The sequence below is a fragment of the Grammomys surdaster genome, unplaced genomic scaffold (genome assembly GCF_004785775.1).
Source record: "Grammomys surdaster isolate TR1022 unplaced genomic scaffold, NIH_TR_1.0 150, whole genome shotgun sequence".
NCBI lineage: Eukaryota > Metazoa > Chordata > Mammalia > Rodentia > Muridae > Grammomys > Grammomys surdaster.
In genome coordinates, this window is record NW_021604608.1 from 20,886,575 (window position 1) to 20,905,142 (window position 18,568).

At 42.3% G+C, this 18,568-nt stretch overlaps 1 protein-coding gene across 1 annotated transcript in view; it reads left to right on the forward strand.

The window, feature by feature from the left end:
* The window catches only part of Limch1 (LIM and calponin homology domains 1), a 290,723-nt gene that overhangs the window by 135,787 nt on the left and 136,368 nt on the right, over positions 1-18,568 (forward strand).

Consider the following 18,568-nt stretch of genomic DNA (forward strand, 5'->3'; position numbering starts at 1 on the left):
ACACACACACACACACACACACACACACACACACACACACACACACACACGCAAGGATGTGTGGCCTGGTAATGATTTGCTGATTGTTTCCTTGATTAAGCCTTCTCTGCTTGTGTTTTTGCACGAAAACAATGAGAAAAATGTCAAGAATTTAGGCTGGCTCCTGCACAGGCCTTGCTGATTGTTTTAAAGTTTCTTAGTTATATCATGATGACTGGTTAAAATCAGACGTGACAAGAAGTTATTGTGCTTCGAATCTCTGGGGGTCCTGGTGGGAAGGCATGGTATCAAACTGGATTCTTTCATTAGGGATTTCTAGTTCTGTGGATGCATTTTTTTCCTCTATCAATTGATAGAGAATCGGAGATTAGACATTAAAATTCCATCTAATATTGTTTGTCAAAAAGCATGCAGCCAATTAAGCTAATATGTAAGGAAGGGGTAGATACATACACTTAGGAAGAGTGATGTTAAATAACTCTATGAAGAAAATAATATATGGGTATGATTAATATATCACATATGTTAGTATGTACATACATCCACTATTTTAGAACTTTTTATTAAAGCCATCTCTTCCAGATGTTGAAGCTGTGGTTTTTATGACTGATCTGAGATATATCTGTTTGGCCTTAAGCCTGGGGCAGCCTCTGACCTTGTTGACCTTGAAGCTTTGGGGGTTTAGTGTCCCAGGAACAAGTTGAAGCACAGAGTGAAGGAGGCCCCAGGCAAAGCTCCTTTGCTGCCTACAGTTCTGTACACAGTAGTTAAAGGGGCAGGGAATTAGATACCTTAATTGCAAATGGGACTCTTGAGTCATTTCAGTAAAATTAGAGGTTTGAGTACATGCATTTATTTTGATATTTCCTCTTTCTTGGGGGGTATGTGTAGTGTGTGTTATATGAATAAATGCTTATGAATATCTGTGTGTGTATACCCACATGAGGAGGCCAGAATAGAACTTTGAGTGTCTCTTTTAGTCCTCTTTGTGTTGTTCCTTTGAAGCAGGGTGTCTACTGAACCTGGAGCATGCTGGTGTTTAGAGGCGTGTGCAGACCCTTGCTTGGCTTTTTATGTGAGTGCTACAGATTTGAACTTACAGAGCAAACACTCTGATCCTTTGGCCCACATCCCAAGTCCTATTTTACTATCATTTACCATAGATCAAATGCTATCCTTTGCATGTCAGGCAATTTGATGGAAGTGAAGGGACTTTAGCAGCTCTCCTGCCCATGTATTTGGTTTCTAGTTCTCCTCCTCTTTTCCCCATGTTCTAATTTTTTTAGCTGATATTTCCATGCTTGTTTTTTTATTCTTTCTCACTTACATCTTTTTTTTTTTACTAAATTATTATCTTCTGACCATATTTAGTATTTTCATGTTAAATATTAAGTAAGTTACCGTGTGGCAGTTTAGCATTTAGAAAATGCTTTCCTAAGCGCACTCACTGCCCCATTTGGTTAATGATTTCCTAGTCTAAAAATGTGGCCAAATCTTTCTTTCCAATTACCTTTAGATTAGCATGTCCTAATGCTCAAGTAAAACTGAAGTCCTGACAGGAAAGAGTCCTGACAACTTCCTCTTTACCAATACGTTAATATGCATTTAAATGTTCTCCTCACACAGGTGCATAGGTTACCTTACCAGGTGCTCTCTTCTTCCCTAACCTAGACATCTGTCAAGGACAGATAGTTTCACCAAGATGTTCATCTGTCTGTTGGACAGCTCCACCCAAGTATCTTCTATTCATCTGAGGGGCCCCTGTCTGAAAGCATTCTATTCTCTCAGTTGTAACATATCCAAATCAGAGTTCAGCGAGCAGTCCCTCCCACTTGGAACTATGGGGCTACAACTGTAGGCACCAAAGCTATGCTGGGAAGTAATTCAGCAACTTTGTCTGGTCTATCTATCTGCTTGTCTGCATTGCCACTGCCCTAGAACAAGTTGTCCCTGTCTCTTGCCTGGATAATTACCATTGACTCCGTGTTCCTCAAACACTGTTCACTCCCAGACAGGATACCATTTCTCAAAATACTTCTTGGGAATATGATGGTGTCCTTCTACTTTCCTTTTTTTTTTTTCCAAAATCCTGTTTATTTATCAAGATTTAACATAAAACTACCTGTGTGAAGCCAGGTGGGTGGCAGTGGCACAAGCCTTTAATCCCAGAATTCTTGAGGCAGAGGCAGATGGATGCCTATGAGTTATTATTATGAAATAAATAAATCCATTCCCACAGAGGATGCACTAATCTCAACCCAAGGTTTTGTGCACACCAAGCATTTAAAGCCAAGCATGTCTACCGTTTAGAGCTCTTCCTTCCACCAGATCGAGTCCACTATCACGACAAAAACAGAACTACCTATGTGAACACTGGGGTGTAGGCAGTCTGTTGATACCATTCTTTACAGAATATACATAACATTCTCTGACATAGGGGAAAATGGGTTAAAGCATGAGAAAAATAAACATCAACTTTGTTTAAATGTACTCTGGAGAGTAAGATGTTGGTAACAGTTTGGAATGGAAGGCCTGTAAATGGTTTAGTATCCATGATACGATAGTGTGTCTTTAAATGTTATTTAGCTGTGATCAAACATACTGATAATGGTATTAGTTTTACATTAGAAATCACCACCCAGAAGAGATAATGACCAAGTCCAAATGCAAGCAAAAAATACACTAAATACACAGATGCTATGGTAGTATTGTAACTGTTTGGGTAGATTTGCAAATTTTCTTATTGACACAAAGTTTCAAAGAAAATTCTGTTTTGTAGGAGATTCCAAATAAGCAATATCTTCTAGGTTGTTGCCCTTGGGTTAAGTATATTTTTCAAATAATATTTTCTTCCTCTTCATATTCATTATTTTGGGGAACCCCACCCCCACCTCCAGAGATGACCACCCAGACACAGTTTATAGCCAATTGAAAGTCTTTATTCTAGCCGACTATGACTACATTCAGGTATTTGGGGCCAAAGTATACTATCCAGTGTTTAGAGTAAGGGGCTTTTAAAAGCAAAAGCCACATCCTGGTATTTTGCTCAGCAGCTGCAGGAGGAGTTTTGTGCAAGCAAGCAGTTTAACAGAAACTAAGACAAGCAAATGGCTGGAGAGAGAGGTTTGTACAAGCAGGCAGTTTAAGAGAGGCTAAGTTAGCTGGGCATCTTGGCCTCAGTGTCCTAGAATAGAGTTGGGAAATTTTCCACGGAATTCTCTGTCATAGAGATTAAATTCTAGTTAAGCCTGAAATGACCTCAATAAGAACACAAGATGGAGGAACCTCGGCACTGTCTTGCCCTGTCACAGTCATGACACTAAGGAAAATGCAGGGACTGCTTCAGATGTGCCTCAAGACTTCAAGGTTGGTGTGTACATTGCTAGGGAGTTGGCAGACCACCAGCCAACTATTGATCAGGAGGTCTTGGATTTCCTGAGAAGTGTGGCTGGAGGGGTTTTGTGTGTATGTGTGTGGAGAGAAAGAGAGGGGGGGGGAAGAGACAGAGATAGGAACAGAGACTATGTGTCTGTGTATTTGTATGTGTGTGTGTCTTTGTGTGCTTGTATGTATTATGTATGTGTGTATTTGTGTCCTAATGGCTTGGTATTAAGAAATCAGTCCAGTAAGATGGCCCAGCTGTTCAACTTGAAGGTAAACAGCAAAGTGTGTTTTCACATACCAATCCAGAATTACAACCACATGCAGATTCACAGAGGCATGAATAGGGTGTATTTTACCTCCTAAGCTGTGGTTTTAGAGAATTCAGGGGCGAAGGTGTTAAAACAAAGTAGTTGAAAACCATTTCCTGGCAAGAACTCACACAGACCCTGAATCCAGGTCTGGGTTCCTTCTGTAATGATCCTGGACATCTGAAGCTGTGTGGTGAGTGCCTGCAGATGCTTGCATTCTTCTGTAGGTGTTAGCGAGACTGTTTGCTGCTGCCAGAGAGAAAGACACCAAATTCAGGACTTGGCCTACCAAGATTTTCTTTAAATGTCCCCACAGTCTGCCAGCTTGACAGTATTGTGCAATCTGAGTCATATCCTGAAGTTTAAGTTAGTGGTCATTAGAAAGGACATTGAAGGCCATTTGACCCCAAAGCCTTGCTCATTGTAGGAATTGACAGCTTAATCTCTGGTCACTGAGATTTATATGTTGACGGCCATTCACATACGCATATGAGAAGAGTAACTAGAAATAGATGCTACTTGGGGTGGGGAGGGGGGGTGCTGCTCCAGCTCCTGAGCCTTCTTAGAGCCATCTTAAAGTATTCATTTGGCTTGACATCTGAGACCACGAGGATGCAATTGATCTGAGGGAAGAAAGCTCACAGAATGGAAAGACATTGTAGTTACACATGTTTTACAGATAAAGACATGGTATACAATGGGGGAGTTATTTGGTTATTTGCCCCAGATTAGACAAACAGAAAACACTGATATAGTTGCTGAATCTTAGCCTGTCTGCTATTGTCTACCCAAGTATTCCCAGTTGAAGATACAGCAGACAAGTGACAAGTTATTTTAATACTTTGAGCAAGAGGAAAGGCAAAGAATACCATCTAGTCACCTTAAACCTACTCAGAAATAATTTTCTTTACATAAAGATTTTTTACATACAGATTTTTTTTTTTTTTTTTTTGTTTTGTTTTGTTTTTTACAAAAATCTGTTTTTCACTAGCCAAAGATACTATTTCAAATATGGTTAGACATGAGATTCGTGGAGCGGATGAAATGTAAGTTTCCAGAAACTCTGCAGACTTCTGGAAGCTTTCAGAAGGCATCTGTGGAGTGGTTGAAGTCTTCTTGTTTCAGGGAGGTCAGAGCAGGGCAGATGATGAAAGAGCTGAAGGGATTTCCGGACTGTAAGAAGATTAAACACACTGCTTTAGACAAAAGGTAGGTTTGTGAAGCTGTTGAAAAGAATTATTCAAACTTCATCTTTTTAGGAAGAGGGCAAAATAGTATATTTCGACCTCAAGTGTTGGGTTATCTACCAGTCAATGAGAGGGTTCCCAGAGAATCTACCTGGAGGTGAGCTTCCATGTACCCCAGACTATGTTTATGAGCGCCTTGTGTTTGAGGGGGATAGCCTAACACTTCTCTCAGTTTCTAGAACGCTCACTCTCCTCCAGCAAGTTATCTTACAGGCTAGTTTGAGCAAGATCTTTGTTTCTAACTCTATTGCAATTAAAGTCATTATTTAAGGCTACAAGGGAGGGAAAGTAGGTAGTGAGAAAACTCGAGGTGTAGCTATCAGAACACTTACACTCGTGTATTAAACGTCTATTCTGTGCCGGGGGGGCACTGGACCACCTTTCTTTTTTTAAATAAAAGTTTTATTGGAGAAAAATAGAACCACCACACATACACAGGGAAAAGAGCACAAAAATTCAACCGATACAGAACAACTGAAATTCTTAATAACCCAATGTAGTTTGCCATTACTTTTCAGTTTCATAAACAGTTTCCCTTAGTAGTCTGGCTAATTTTTCAGCTGAAATACCGTCAAGTTTTCAAAGAGTTAAGAACTTCAGGACAGGGACCCGCTTTCAAGATAATGAAGTTGGTATCAAGAGCATCCTAGTGGGGATGAATCTACCTAAAACTATGTAAAAAATAACATAGCGAGTGGTGTAATAGTCTCCATATCCCAGAGACCAACAGGGATGAATTAGAGCACTGATGCTGATGCTGGACCACCTTCTTAATCTGTACTTTCACCCTGTGATGTCATTGTAGGACCCTGGCTGGATCTCAGGAAAAACGCAGTTCACTCAGTCTTCTCTGCTCTCGCTCTCCAGTTTAGTAAGAGGCGGGGTTAAAATTAAAGCTGGGTTAACCCAGATTCAAGTACTTGCTTCTCTACCATGTCACACTGTCTCCTCCAGTTCTCATCGTGTAGACCTGAATACAATACTCTAAACACTTGTTTGGAAGCCTTGACCTCCAAGGAGACCTCAGTGGTTTTAGAAGACCATCACCTTTCTCGTTTCAGACATGTTCACTGAATGAATTCAAGGCAGGGAATTATGGACCCTAAATGAAATGTTCCTGTCAACTCTATTAAATCAAGTTCCATGTGGTCACATCTCAGGAATCATAGTCAGCACAGTGTTGTCTGACAACCCACAATAATAAGAAAGCATTAAAAATCTTCCCTGGGGCCTGACGAGATGGCTAGTGGTGAAGAGCACTTGCTGATTTTTGTAGAGAACCTTGTTTAGCTCCCAGCAGCCACACAGTGGCTTACAAAGTCCTATAACTCCAGTTCCAGGGAATCTGGCCTCTCTCCTGGCCTCCGTGCATGCTAGGCTCAGATATTGTACACACACATATATGCAGGCAAATATTCATACACATAAAGTGGTTTTTTTAAATATCAGGAAGTTTTGCTAAAGACTTTTTTAAAAAACACATAATATTTTCATTCATAGCATGCAACAGAGCTTTCTAAAATTCAACCTTTCTTTTCCTTTCTGTTTGCACATGCATGCACATTCACATGCAGGTATATGCACGTGTATGCATTTACACACACACACACACACACACACACACACACACACACAGAATCTGTCTCATGCACGGATATATTTTTTGCATATCAGTTTCCTCTAAGCCTTTCTCAACCAGCAACCAGAACTGTATAGACTCCTTTTATACTAGCTCTTGCCTTTTTTTTCTTTCTTACCTTTTTTCTACAGTGACTAATGGTTAGCTTTTCCTAGTGCCTGTCACCCTATCCAGAGACAGCTGTCCTAACCTAGGATTCTGATTTGGAGCAACAGAGGTATAGGGTCATGAAGACCTAGCATCTTGACTCTAGATAGGGAAGGAGAGGAGGCTTGAAACCTCGTCCTGGTGTCTTGTGCCTGTAGCCCTGTTCTTGATGGTCACTGTGTGATACAATCGGGTAACTCTGATGGCCAGGCTCTTTGTGGGGGAGACAAGCGAGAACCAGTTAGCGGACTGTTCTTTGCGAAGGCGGCATGTTTCACTGGGGGAAATGAATAGATCTTGTGGAGTTGCTCAGCCAGAACTGGATTTCATGACACATCTTCTTTTATCCTCATCCCTGGCACGGTATGAGAAGTCTTGCTTGTGTTCCCACATGGTACACAGAAGGAATGCTCAATGTGCTGCTGTCAAGGTTGGTGCCAAGGCTAAGCTGCAGTCGGGATGGTTGTTAGCATTTGACTAGCTATACATAAAAGAGTACGGATCATAGAGGAAAAAAATCAACAAAAACGTGAGTTTGGTTTTTTTCTTTTTTGTGTGTTTTTTGTTTTGTTTTGTCTTTGGTCCATTCAGCCTTGTGTTAACTTGAAGGATAGAACATTAATTGGGGGAGGGCAGGGTAGTTTATTTGATGTCTCCCAGGTCATTTCTGGCTGTGTGCTGCTTCTAACAGTCTCCACAATTAGCTCGTAAAACTGCAGGCCATTCTTGGCCTCTCGTCTTTTCCTATACTTTTATAAAGCTCTCAGATTCGTATGGGATGGAATCCAAGCACATGATAACGGAGGTTTGTCAAGCTCTCCCTGGCCTGTGTTGGAGTCTGAATTGTATCTCTCCCAACCATGGTTCTTCAGGAACCGCATTTAAATTATAACTCAACCCAAAAGATATGGCTACTTAATGAATATGGTGTGTCAAATGGTGGCAGCTTTCCTCCACGGTAAGGTGGACAGGTTAAAGGAGCATCCTAATGACCAGTGAAGCAGAGGAAGCTGTCAGAATCTGTTCGTCACCAGGGATGGAAGAGTTGTACTCGATGACTGGTTTGGCTCACTGTTATTTTAAACTTTACCATGAAATATAAAATATTTAAATAAAATATATAATATAAAATATAAAAATAATATAAAATATAAAAGCAATGCTTGTTCAGTAGACTCTATACTTTGATCTTTTCCTGGGATGGGGATAAGCAGTATGGCATTCTAGATCTTGACAGTGGCAGGAGCCACAGCTTCCTCTTAGCCAGCCAGACAGAAGAGCAAACAGCATCCCCCATCATGTACCCTGTGTGCAACTTTTAGCTGCTGTTCACTAAGATGCTTAGGTTAGACTGACAGATTAGTCCCCTTGTCCAGTTTTTGGCAGAAGGCTTGGTAAGAAGTTTTATTCCTTAGGCTTCTTCTGCACGTATGATCCAGCTTTGGGTTTTCTCTTTTGGAGAGTGGATTAGTTATCCACTGCTGTGTAGCAAATTGCTTACCCAACTCAATAGCTTAAAACCACATTGGTTATAACATAATTCCCATGGGTTAGGAATCTGAGCAAGACTTAGAGCAGTTGCTAGTTCACAGTCTCTTTCAAAGGGGGAGGGGATGGAGAGAGGGAGAGAAGGAGAGAGAGAGAGGAGGAGGGAAGAAAGGAAAGAGGGGGAAGGAAAGTAGGGGAAAGGAAGGAAAGTGGGGGGAAGGAAGGAGAGAGACAGAGAGGGAGAAGGGGACAAAAAAGATGGGCAGGGGGAGAAGGAGAGGGAGGGGGAAGGAAGGGATGCAGGGAGGATGAGAGAGAACACAAATGCTTAAGGTGGAAGTTACTGTCTTTCATTCCTTAATCCCTGAAGTGGCATTCCATCACTTCTGCCATACATGTATTTAAAAGCAAGACACTGAGTCAACCCCACACTCCGGGGAAGGGGAGTATGTAAAGACTCGAATACCAGGAGTGTTCCCTGGGAGCTTCTAGACTCTACCTGTCACCGGGGCTGAAATCATTGTACATACACTCCCCACCTGGCTTGCCTCAACATTTCTTCACTTTACTATGATGTCAAAGTGATGCCCTTTGAGTGGAGTCTAGTTTTTGATATTTTCCTGGGCTGGAGATGTACAGTATGGCTTTCTAAATCCTGACAGCAGCAGGAGCCACAGCTTCCAGTCAGCCACACATCCATAAATACATACCATACTTACACACTACCGTGTGCCGCGTCCCTGGGTGTGCTGTTTGGTGAAGTGGATGTGTTAACTGGATTGTCAACTTACAAAGTGTTTGTCGGGACTTATTCCCTTTGTAAGCTGAGGAGCGTCTACTAACCTGTAAATATTCTTAGCCTTCTAAAGATACGTGTTGAGGTTTGGTCTGATGCTGTGTGCTATGAGGGAATTCTCAAGCCTACCAGCTTTTGCTGTGCAAGCCTTGCTCCTTAATTTAAAGCTATTGGTTGAATAAAAATGATGACAGCCAATTACTGGAGGGAAAAGAGGTAGGTGGGTTTTCAGTTACCTGGTTGGAGAGGGGGTCACAGATAGAAGGGAAAAGGAGGGAGGGAGGGAGGGAGGGAGGGAGGGGGGAGGAGAGACCACAGGAAGAGAGGAGGAAAAGGAAGTTGTCCGAGGTAGGTGGATTGTGAGTACCTGGCCACGAAGGCCAACCAGTTGGAGTAGGATCAGCCCAGGCATAACCTGGCAAGTGATATCTTGGGATTATTGACAGAAAACTAGACAAAATATTATAAAGGGTTGATATCTGCCCAGTTCTAATGCTTTAAGGCTTATTATAAATATAAAGGTATTGTGGTTTTTATTTGGGAACTAAGTGATCTAAGGTCAGGTAGATAGCCCGAAATAATATTTACCATAACAGACATAACCCTAGAGTCATAGGACTTTAACGGTTACAGTTTCCTGGGACAGCCTCTTGTATGACATCAGACTTAGTTCCTTGTTCTGTTTTTTGTTATTCTTTTCTTGGCACTTGAGGGGCGGGGGTTTGTTCACATTGCACCAAAAAGAGATGGTTTGTTCTCTCTTGCCTTCCAAGTTACAGTCTCCTTTTGATATAAGGCATAACATGTAAGTTTTAGGGGACCTCCTCCTAGGAGGCAAAGAAAGGAGTCTAACATTGAGTAAGCTGTAGAGTGCTAATGAAGTCTGATATTCAAGGATGACCAAGGGAGGTGTGTTGACTTGAGATCAAGACCTGCTTTGGAAAGGTGAGGTGTGACCAGGGCTCCCACGAACACAAGCACATTGGTGTTGTAGAAAGGATCTCCTTGTTGGGAATGTAAAAGATCAAACCAGAAGAGCTTAGACGCTGTCTGGGAGTGGCCAGTGTCCCCCATATGACTGTATCTGGAGCTAAGGGTCTCTGAGAGAAGTCAGTGTTTTAGGAAGTGAACCAGAAAGAGCACATTGAGGCCAGCAATCTCATCTTGGTGGAGCTGGTCTCCCTATCCATGTACTGAGACCTACTGAAAGCAAAGGACTTCTGTGGTGCAGGTAACTCTGCAGCTGTGTGTGGCTAGCTAGCTTTCCACTGCTGTTAAAAAAAATACCAGAGGCAAAAAAAAACCCACAGGGAAAAAGGTTTTATCATCATTCAGTTTCATAGATTTCAATCCAAGCAGGTTCTATTACTTGGGGCTTGATGCGGGGTAGAGTTATGGAAGTAGGAGTGTGTGGCAGAGGAGACATGGCAGCCAAGAAGCAAACAGGCAGCAGAGAGGCTGGAGAAAACGTTTCTTTTAATAGCACATCTATAGTAACCTGTCTCCACCTATTAGGCCTCACCTCCTAATAGCCGATTCAGTGATGACTTCATTAATGTATAAGGTAACACACTCATGATCCAGTCACCTCTCAGGGTTCAGCTTCGCTGGGGACCAAGCCTTGAACACATGAACTCTGGGGAGGCATTTCAGATTTAAGCACTTGCAAGTGTGGGAAGCCAGCGATGGGAAGAAACCAAGCATCAGTTGATTAGGAGAGAAGAAATCCCAATGACAGTTGATGCACACCTAAGCCTAGACGAAGGGCCAAGGGGAATGAACATGGGAAGACAGAATTTGTCTCCAAATACAATAAGCCATCATTTTATGAGACATACCATTCGTAAGAGTCTAGCTAATAAAAACCACCTGCCAGTTCAATTATGACACAATGGTAAGGCATCAGCAATGGAAAGATGCAACTTTATTTCAGACATTAAAAATATGTACATGTTGGACTTGGTAAAACACAATAAATAATGCTAGGAAGATGACATTCATGTTTTGGACCTGAGCAACTTGGAGGATACCAATGTTCTTAATAGGGATCATGGGAACAGGGGAATGAGAAATGGGTTCCAGGAACAAAGATCAATTCTGTTTTGGACACACCGACTTGGCAGTCTCTAAGAGACTGTCATGTGCAGATGTCTGGCAGAGTAAAGGACATGTTAGATTGGAACTCAGGGGGGACATGAGAAAATTTGGACTCTGCTAATGAATGAAAAATTCTGACATTAAATCTTTATGCTTAAGTATGCACAAAACCAAATTAATTTCTTTTTCCTATAACAACAGACTTTGAATCACTCATTTTAATTGTAGTTGTACCTTTGGGTGTGTTTGACCAGTCCTGAAGGGACTCAAGAAAAAGGAGAGAGAGACAAAAGGGACTTGAAGCCACAGAAGAAGCCATTAGGTGTTGAGCTTAGCTTTGAAAGCTTGAAAGATGGAGACTTTGAAAGTCGTTCCCCTAATTGATCGACAACTTGTTAGGTAGTACCCACACGGCCCATGCTCTAAGGGCTTCTATCCTTTGACATCCACTGTTAGTGGAAGGCAAGTGTGTTGGTTTGTTCTGCTACTATGACAGGTCCCACACCATGGGTAGCTTGAGCAACAGAAGTGAGTTTCCTCACAATTCTGAAGGAACACGAGCATCCAAGATCCAAGCTGGGATGAAGCCTGGTTTCTTCTGAGTGGCCATCTTTTGTGCTTTTTAACATACTTGCTTGTCTGCATTTCCACTTTTTAGGAGGATACCATCACAGCTCGGCTTAGGGGCCACACAGATGATCTCCTATAACGTAATGACCTCCTTAAAGTCAGATACTGTCACATTTTGAGTTCCAAAGAGTTGGTTAGGAGGACATTATGGAGGATACAATTTAATCTATAACAGTGGGTAAGCCAGCCAAGCACCTAAGTTCTTACTCGTGTGTGTTAAGTGACTAGAGTCACTAGCTGACGTTTGATAGCCTTTCTGTGCACTATAAATTATTTTCCTACATGTTTCCATGATCATTTTGTGTCCCCACAAAGACAGGAGTTATATAAAGAAGTACTGTAAGGTGTTTTTTTTTTTTTTAACCTTCCCTTAGGTTTTTTTTTTTCTTTTTCCTGTTTCTGGGGTGGGGGTGGAGGGTGGACCCAAACTTTTCTTTGAAGAAAGAGCTCAGTTATTTTCCCTTATCTTTCCCTGGGCAGAGTTCAGCAGCCTGTGACATTACATCACTTCCTTGCTCTTCCCTCTTGGGAACAAAAGCTTCAATTAGGATCTGTGAGGAAAAACATACAAGAACGGGGACACATATTTTGGTCTTTGTCTTACCTGATTTTCATAGTCATGGCTCACATAAAGAGATTTCCGTGGAACTAATTCTTATAATAGACTTTCCACTTGAGTTCATGAGGTTTCTATAGTTTGAGAAGAACAAAAACATGTTTCTACTCACTTGAAGACACCATAAGAGCAGTAGGCCATACTTGGCTGGGATAACATTGCTCTTCCAGTACGTCTTCCTCTGAGACTGTTTCCATAGGAAGTTTGTATTGGCCAGCATTTCAAAAGAATTGCTAGACACCTATCTGATAATTAAGTGGCTTTCCTGCTAGAAGCTTGGTTCTACGTTGATCTAAAAATGGAAGTGAACATTAATTTCTCTCATTTTCACCCTCTCAACAGTGTATAAAATACACAATAACTGAATAAAGGCCTCGATATTTAACTTGCTTTTCCAGAGTTCAATTTTGTCTATCTTAAAGCAGTGGTTCTCGGCCTTCCTAATGCCATGGCTCTCCGAAACACTTCTTCATGTTGTGGTGACCCATAATAATAAATAATAAAAAATTATTTTTGTTGCTACTCCATAACTATACTTTTTCTACTGTTATGGATCATAATGTAAATGTCTGAATATAAGGATATTTGATATATGACCCCTGTGAAAGAGCTGTTTGACCTCTAAATGGATTTCAACCCACAGGTTGAGAACCATTGCCTTAAGGCTTCTGTTGACTTAAAGTTTTTAAAAATATGATGACTGATAGGCATGGCAGCCTTGTGGTCCTGTTAACCAAGGAGAGGAGGCACAAGGATCACTTGAGGCCAGGAGTTCAAGACCAGCCTGGAAAGTGTAGTCAGACAGCCTTCCCCATCACCCTAGCCCCATATAAAGAGAAAAAAAAAACATGTGAGAGATACGATGTCGTAAAAATAGGACTTAACCTTAGTGGTCCTCTCACATGGCTAAGCACGAGGAAAAAAAAAAGCAAAGTCAAGTGGAAAAACATTCTACAAGATTCCTGACAGTGTTCTTCACAACTGCCAAGGTCATTTAAAAAAAAAAAGTAAGTTTCAGAAACAAGGTAGGTCCTAACCTGCTGACAATGTAATGCTATCCTAGATGGTATCGAAGAGCTGAAACCCAGATGCTGGTTTCCAGCACTCTGCCAGCATCTTTTCACCAGTTGCTTTGGTGATCCTAGGCATTGAGATGTAGGGTCATATCTGTACTGAACAACTTCTTCTTCTTCTTCTTCTTCTTCTTCTTCTTCTTCTTCTTCTTCTTCTTCTTCTTCCTCCTCCTCCTCCTCCTCCTCCTCCTCCTCCTCCTCTTCCTCCTCCTCCTTCTCCTCCTCCTCTTCTTCTTCCTCTTCTTTTGCAAATTTTCTGTAGATTTAAAAAGTTCTCCCTAGAGTAAATATTTTTATTTAAGAAGTAGGATAAATGACACTAACCCTGATAATGATAAAGGAGGGCATAATTCAAGGAAATAGTGGAAACACAGAAGTTATTAATAAATGCTAAACGCCAGCCTACCATAGGATATATTGGGGTCAATAAATGGCAGGATACCAGAGAGTCCACTGGCCTATCAATCTAATAAACTTTTATAAGTGATAGATTGGCTGTAAACACTGTGTTTTATGGCACCTGAAAATTCCAAACAGTAAATCCACCCACAGAATTTCAGTTCGCATATTTCAGGACCCTGTTTTCAGAATCTGCACAAAGAAATATTTCATGGCCTTTATGGGATTTTAATAAAAAACAACAGGTGGAAAATGGATTCTGCAGTAGCACTAGCGACTATAACCATAAATACTGGTATCTCAGAATTACACCAGCAGAGACTGTAAACACATTAGTCACCCAACAGGGCTGGATTCCATTCTCAGATGTCATCTCAATTTCAGGCACAGAGATTAAATGCCACCATTTAAATTCAAAACACTGAATGGTTATGATGATCTTTTATGTTCATGGGGATTCACGGAGAGCGTGTGATAGTTTCCTCGGCTATAAAATAAAGCTAATAAATCTCATCTCAGCATTGCGGGACCAAGCAAGCTGACACACATTAAACTTCCAAGATGGTGGATGGTACATAATATGTTTTCAGTAAATCCTAGCAGTACTTGTTATTTCTTAAGCTTCCGTTTATTTTCATGGTTGCAGGATTAGGCGCCGTCTACCTGTTTAACAGTTTATAAATGGGGAAACTGAGGCTCAGGGGGTGATAACTGGCTCGGGACACTGCGGCTGGTTTGTCTCAGAGTTGGAACTTGAAGCTGTATGCCCAGTCACACTTATTTTAGCCCAGTTCCAGAATGGCTGACAGTATTGTAAGTCTACTGTGTGTTACAGGCTGTCACCAGGTTCTTTTTTGTTTTAGGAGTGTATTTGGGTCTCTGCAGCTCTGGGGATGTTTCCTCCTCTTCCTCAGGGGGATCAGAATCCCCACCTCCCTCCCCAATCCGTGTGGCAATCAGCACTCTAACACTTCATTCTCCTTCCCCACACCAGCATTCCAGCTGCTGTAGCCTGCTCTGCTCCAAGCAGGGCTCTGCGGCAGTGAGGATCTTTCTGGGCAAGGAGAATGTAGGAACATCTGGGCTGCTGTGAGGGGCTCACAGGAGGGGAGCTGCACCTCCCACCTCCCGGTGTAAGTCCACTGGAGCTCAGTACAGAGTATGAGGACATTCTGGGGTGAGTAAATTTCATTATTGAAAAGTATCTATGATAGGTATCCGGGGGAGAAGAAGGAAGGAGGCGATGTGGATTTTTACATTTGGTTTAAAACGTTACTTTTTATGAGTTGGTGATATGGCTAAAGTAATTTCAAAATTGATTTTCCATCACTTAGCCCTAGATAAGGATTTTTACTCCCCCCACCCCCCCAGCCTCCCGTCACTTTAAATAGGCTTTATCTGTTAGGCAGAATATTGTCTTTTTTTCTTTACGGGTATATAGTTAAACGCAGTTATATTAATTTGCCCAACTCAAGAGGATGCTAAGGAGATTTTGTGAGAGAGGAGAAACCCTACTATATAGGAGAGGTACCTCTCACCTGAGACCTCTCTTGCTCTTCTCTTGTCTCAGCTGCCCCCCTTTGCATTGTAAAAATCTCCTTTTCTGGCACCAAAAAGAATCAAGGAGAAAACTGGCCTGGGAGGGGAAGGCAGTGGTTCTGGATTCAAGGGCTGCCTCCCACACTGGCCCTTGCCTGTCACAATCTATATTTACAGCAGTCATAGAAAGGACTGGAGAGTAACCCAGAGAGGTTTTTCTAATAAAACCCTGTCAAAGCTGTCTGAGCTGTGAACACTTCATGGCACTGGTTATCGAGGGAAGGAAATTTCTCTTCATCAAATTTATGGGGCTGGATCGAAAACCGAACTGAAACAGCTTCACGAATCCCCGTGGCAAAATGATTCATCTTTTGCAGAGTTGGAAAAAATCTATTTTTATCACCTTTATTCTGCCAACTCCTCATTTTTATTCTCTCCCTGAACTACTGTTACTTCCTTCGTGGTGCCAAGTTAAACCAAAGATCTCCAGAGTCTATAGCCATCCTCGCTGGATCCTTCAAGCCTGGCTGATTCAGCAGAGGGGGAAGAAGGGGCTGTTGGTTCTGCACCGCATGGGTGGGGCTACCTCAAACCTAGGGAGTCTGCCTGCGGGTGTGAGCCGCACTCAGCGACTGCTTTCTCTGCAGGCGTGTGAGTGTTAGAGATGGCCGTAACTCTTTCAGCTCACCCAGGTAAAGAAGGAACAAGGATATACATACCACTCTTTCAGCCTTCCCTTTTAGACAGAGAGGGAAGACATGATAATTAGGACAGAATCAGACCCCCTGTCTATACAGGTCTCTGTATTCCTTCGTGTCCCCAGTCATCCGTCCCTCTAGCCTCTTGCAATGTCCTCAAATGGTTCTTTGAGAGTCCTAGGAGATGCTAAAGGGAAGTGGGACTTTTTCTTCTAAAGACCTTGAAAAGAACCAGCTTTCCAGGTTGCCTTGAATAGCATCCTCATCAGCTTCTTCTTTTGCTGATGAGACATGTAGTTACTTGAGAAATGGCAGGAACAGAGCTATGTAGATCCAATGCCAGCCTGAGCATTTTCAGCACCTGGTACATAGGTATTCAGTAGCTATTTGCTGAACAAATGTAACGCAATTCCTCATAACCCCCAGACTTTCTTAAAATCTGTTTTTCAGAAGGCGATGGTATGTTTTGTTAGCTGACATTCTTCTATACAGTTAGTGGGCCTAATCTGAGAATACGTATCTTAGCTGGGTATCCTGGCAGATTCCTTAATCGTTTGAGGCCCATGTTTACCTGCCTGTAAAATGGGCTTAGTAACTGTCTTCTTGGCTTTCATAAGGAAGAGATGGAAGAGCAAGAGGAGAATGAAGAGTAAACAGAGGAGAAGAGGGAAGAATAAGAAAAAGAGTAGGAAGAGGAGGAAGATTGGTTACTGAGATGATTTTGGAATTCTTTGAGTTTAGCTCTGAATGTAAAGTTCTGTTGATAAAACTGTCTAGGAGAAAGGACAATGTGAGAATGAACAAGTGAAGGGGAATGTTTTTGTGTGTGTTTGTGCACCTGTGTGCATGCGCACACATGTGTGTGTGGGGGATATATGTGTATGCCTCCTAATGTTCCCTGAATACTGACTGGACTGCTACTGCACCTAGGTACGAAACCAAATGCCGGGTGGTCAGTACTGAAACTAGCCACCTCAGGTTTTACCCCAACATATGCTGCTATCTAAAACCTGCAGGGTGTAGCAGACAGTAGGATGCCAACAACTAAGCCGACCAAGGAACTGTCTCCATGACCCTTTCCCTGTGGCTTTAGAAAGAAATGTCCAGTAGACCTAGAAGGACAGTGTTTCTGTATGTTCCTAGGCAGCTGGAAGAGGAAGGAGGGTGGCTTGTGTGTATGGAGTGGTGTACCGAACTGTTCTGGAAAACGATGTAGAGGAGAGATAAGGATGACCCCTAAATAATTGGTTCCGAGGATCCCAAGACTCCAAGGCCTAGCTTTAAGCAGGTAGTTTGATGAAGGCCAGCTGCCGTGATTTCTGCCACTACCTTGGCAACTGAGCTTGTATTTGGTTCCTTCCAGAACCCAGACCCTCACATCTCTTGGGTATGTGAGATGTACTAGTTTCTATCTGACTTCTCTAGTCTGTAGAGCTCTACTTTAATATAGTATGTCCCTTTTGACATTGAACATCTTCCCCCCAGTGACCTGTACTTGCCCCTGACCCCATTCCCTTTTCTCTGTGAAGGTTTAATTCCTAGCCACTGTAGAGCTCGGACCGAGCAAGGCATCGCTGTGAGTTTCAGAGCACAGCGAATAGCTTTCCCTCTGCTTTCTTTCTGGTGGCCGAATGAATTCCTGGGCTCTGTTTTCTATAAGCAGTCATTTCTTCCACCACAGCCATCTGCAAAGAGCTGGAGATTACGAAATGACTGGGGCATGTTTTACATGGCCACACTCGGTCTCTTCTCTTTGCTTCTCATGTAAGTTTTGGCAGGGCTTTCCACAGTCGTTTCTGAAGGAGGTGCTGGAAGACACTGTCGGTAAGCAGCCCCCTGGCTGTTGTTGGCTGTGTCTCTGCAGAGACCATAAAGAGTACAACTTGAAAAGTTGCTGTGGTTTCCCTGCCTCTCCAGGGGCTGAACCCAGGACTGACCTCTGAGACCCTGACCTCAGCCATACTTGTGGGTTGAGCAGTGGCCTGGAATTGTTCTGTCTTCACTGTCTGCTTCCTGGCTCCTCTGGATTCGAGCACAGCTCTGGTTGAATCAGTTCACTATCGGTAGATGTCTTGGGGCTTTACTCCAGCCCTGATTCTGCTAGAATTGTTTTTTGACAGAATCGTAATTCATCTTCCTTGTTTAGCTTGAATTTTATACGCTCAGAAAAGCTGAAGTTTCCAAGGTATGGGTTTTTATCTACACTGCTGCTTCTATATTTTCACTTAGAAGATGTAGGAAATTTTAGGATATTCTTAGACATGTGATTACATGTATGTAGATGGCACCGATGGTAGGAGGTTTCTGTCCTCAAAATATTCAATCAAGGCAAAGTCCTAAACAAGTGCACAGATTTATATCTATTCACCTGCCTACGTAGCTAGAAAAGACTTTTATGAAGAAAAAAAATGCCTAGGGGAAAAAGAGATCTGGGTAGACTGGTAAGAAAGAAAGTGGAGAAACAGTAAGGAAGGGAGGAAGAAAGGAAGGAAAGAAGAAAGAAAGAA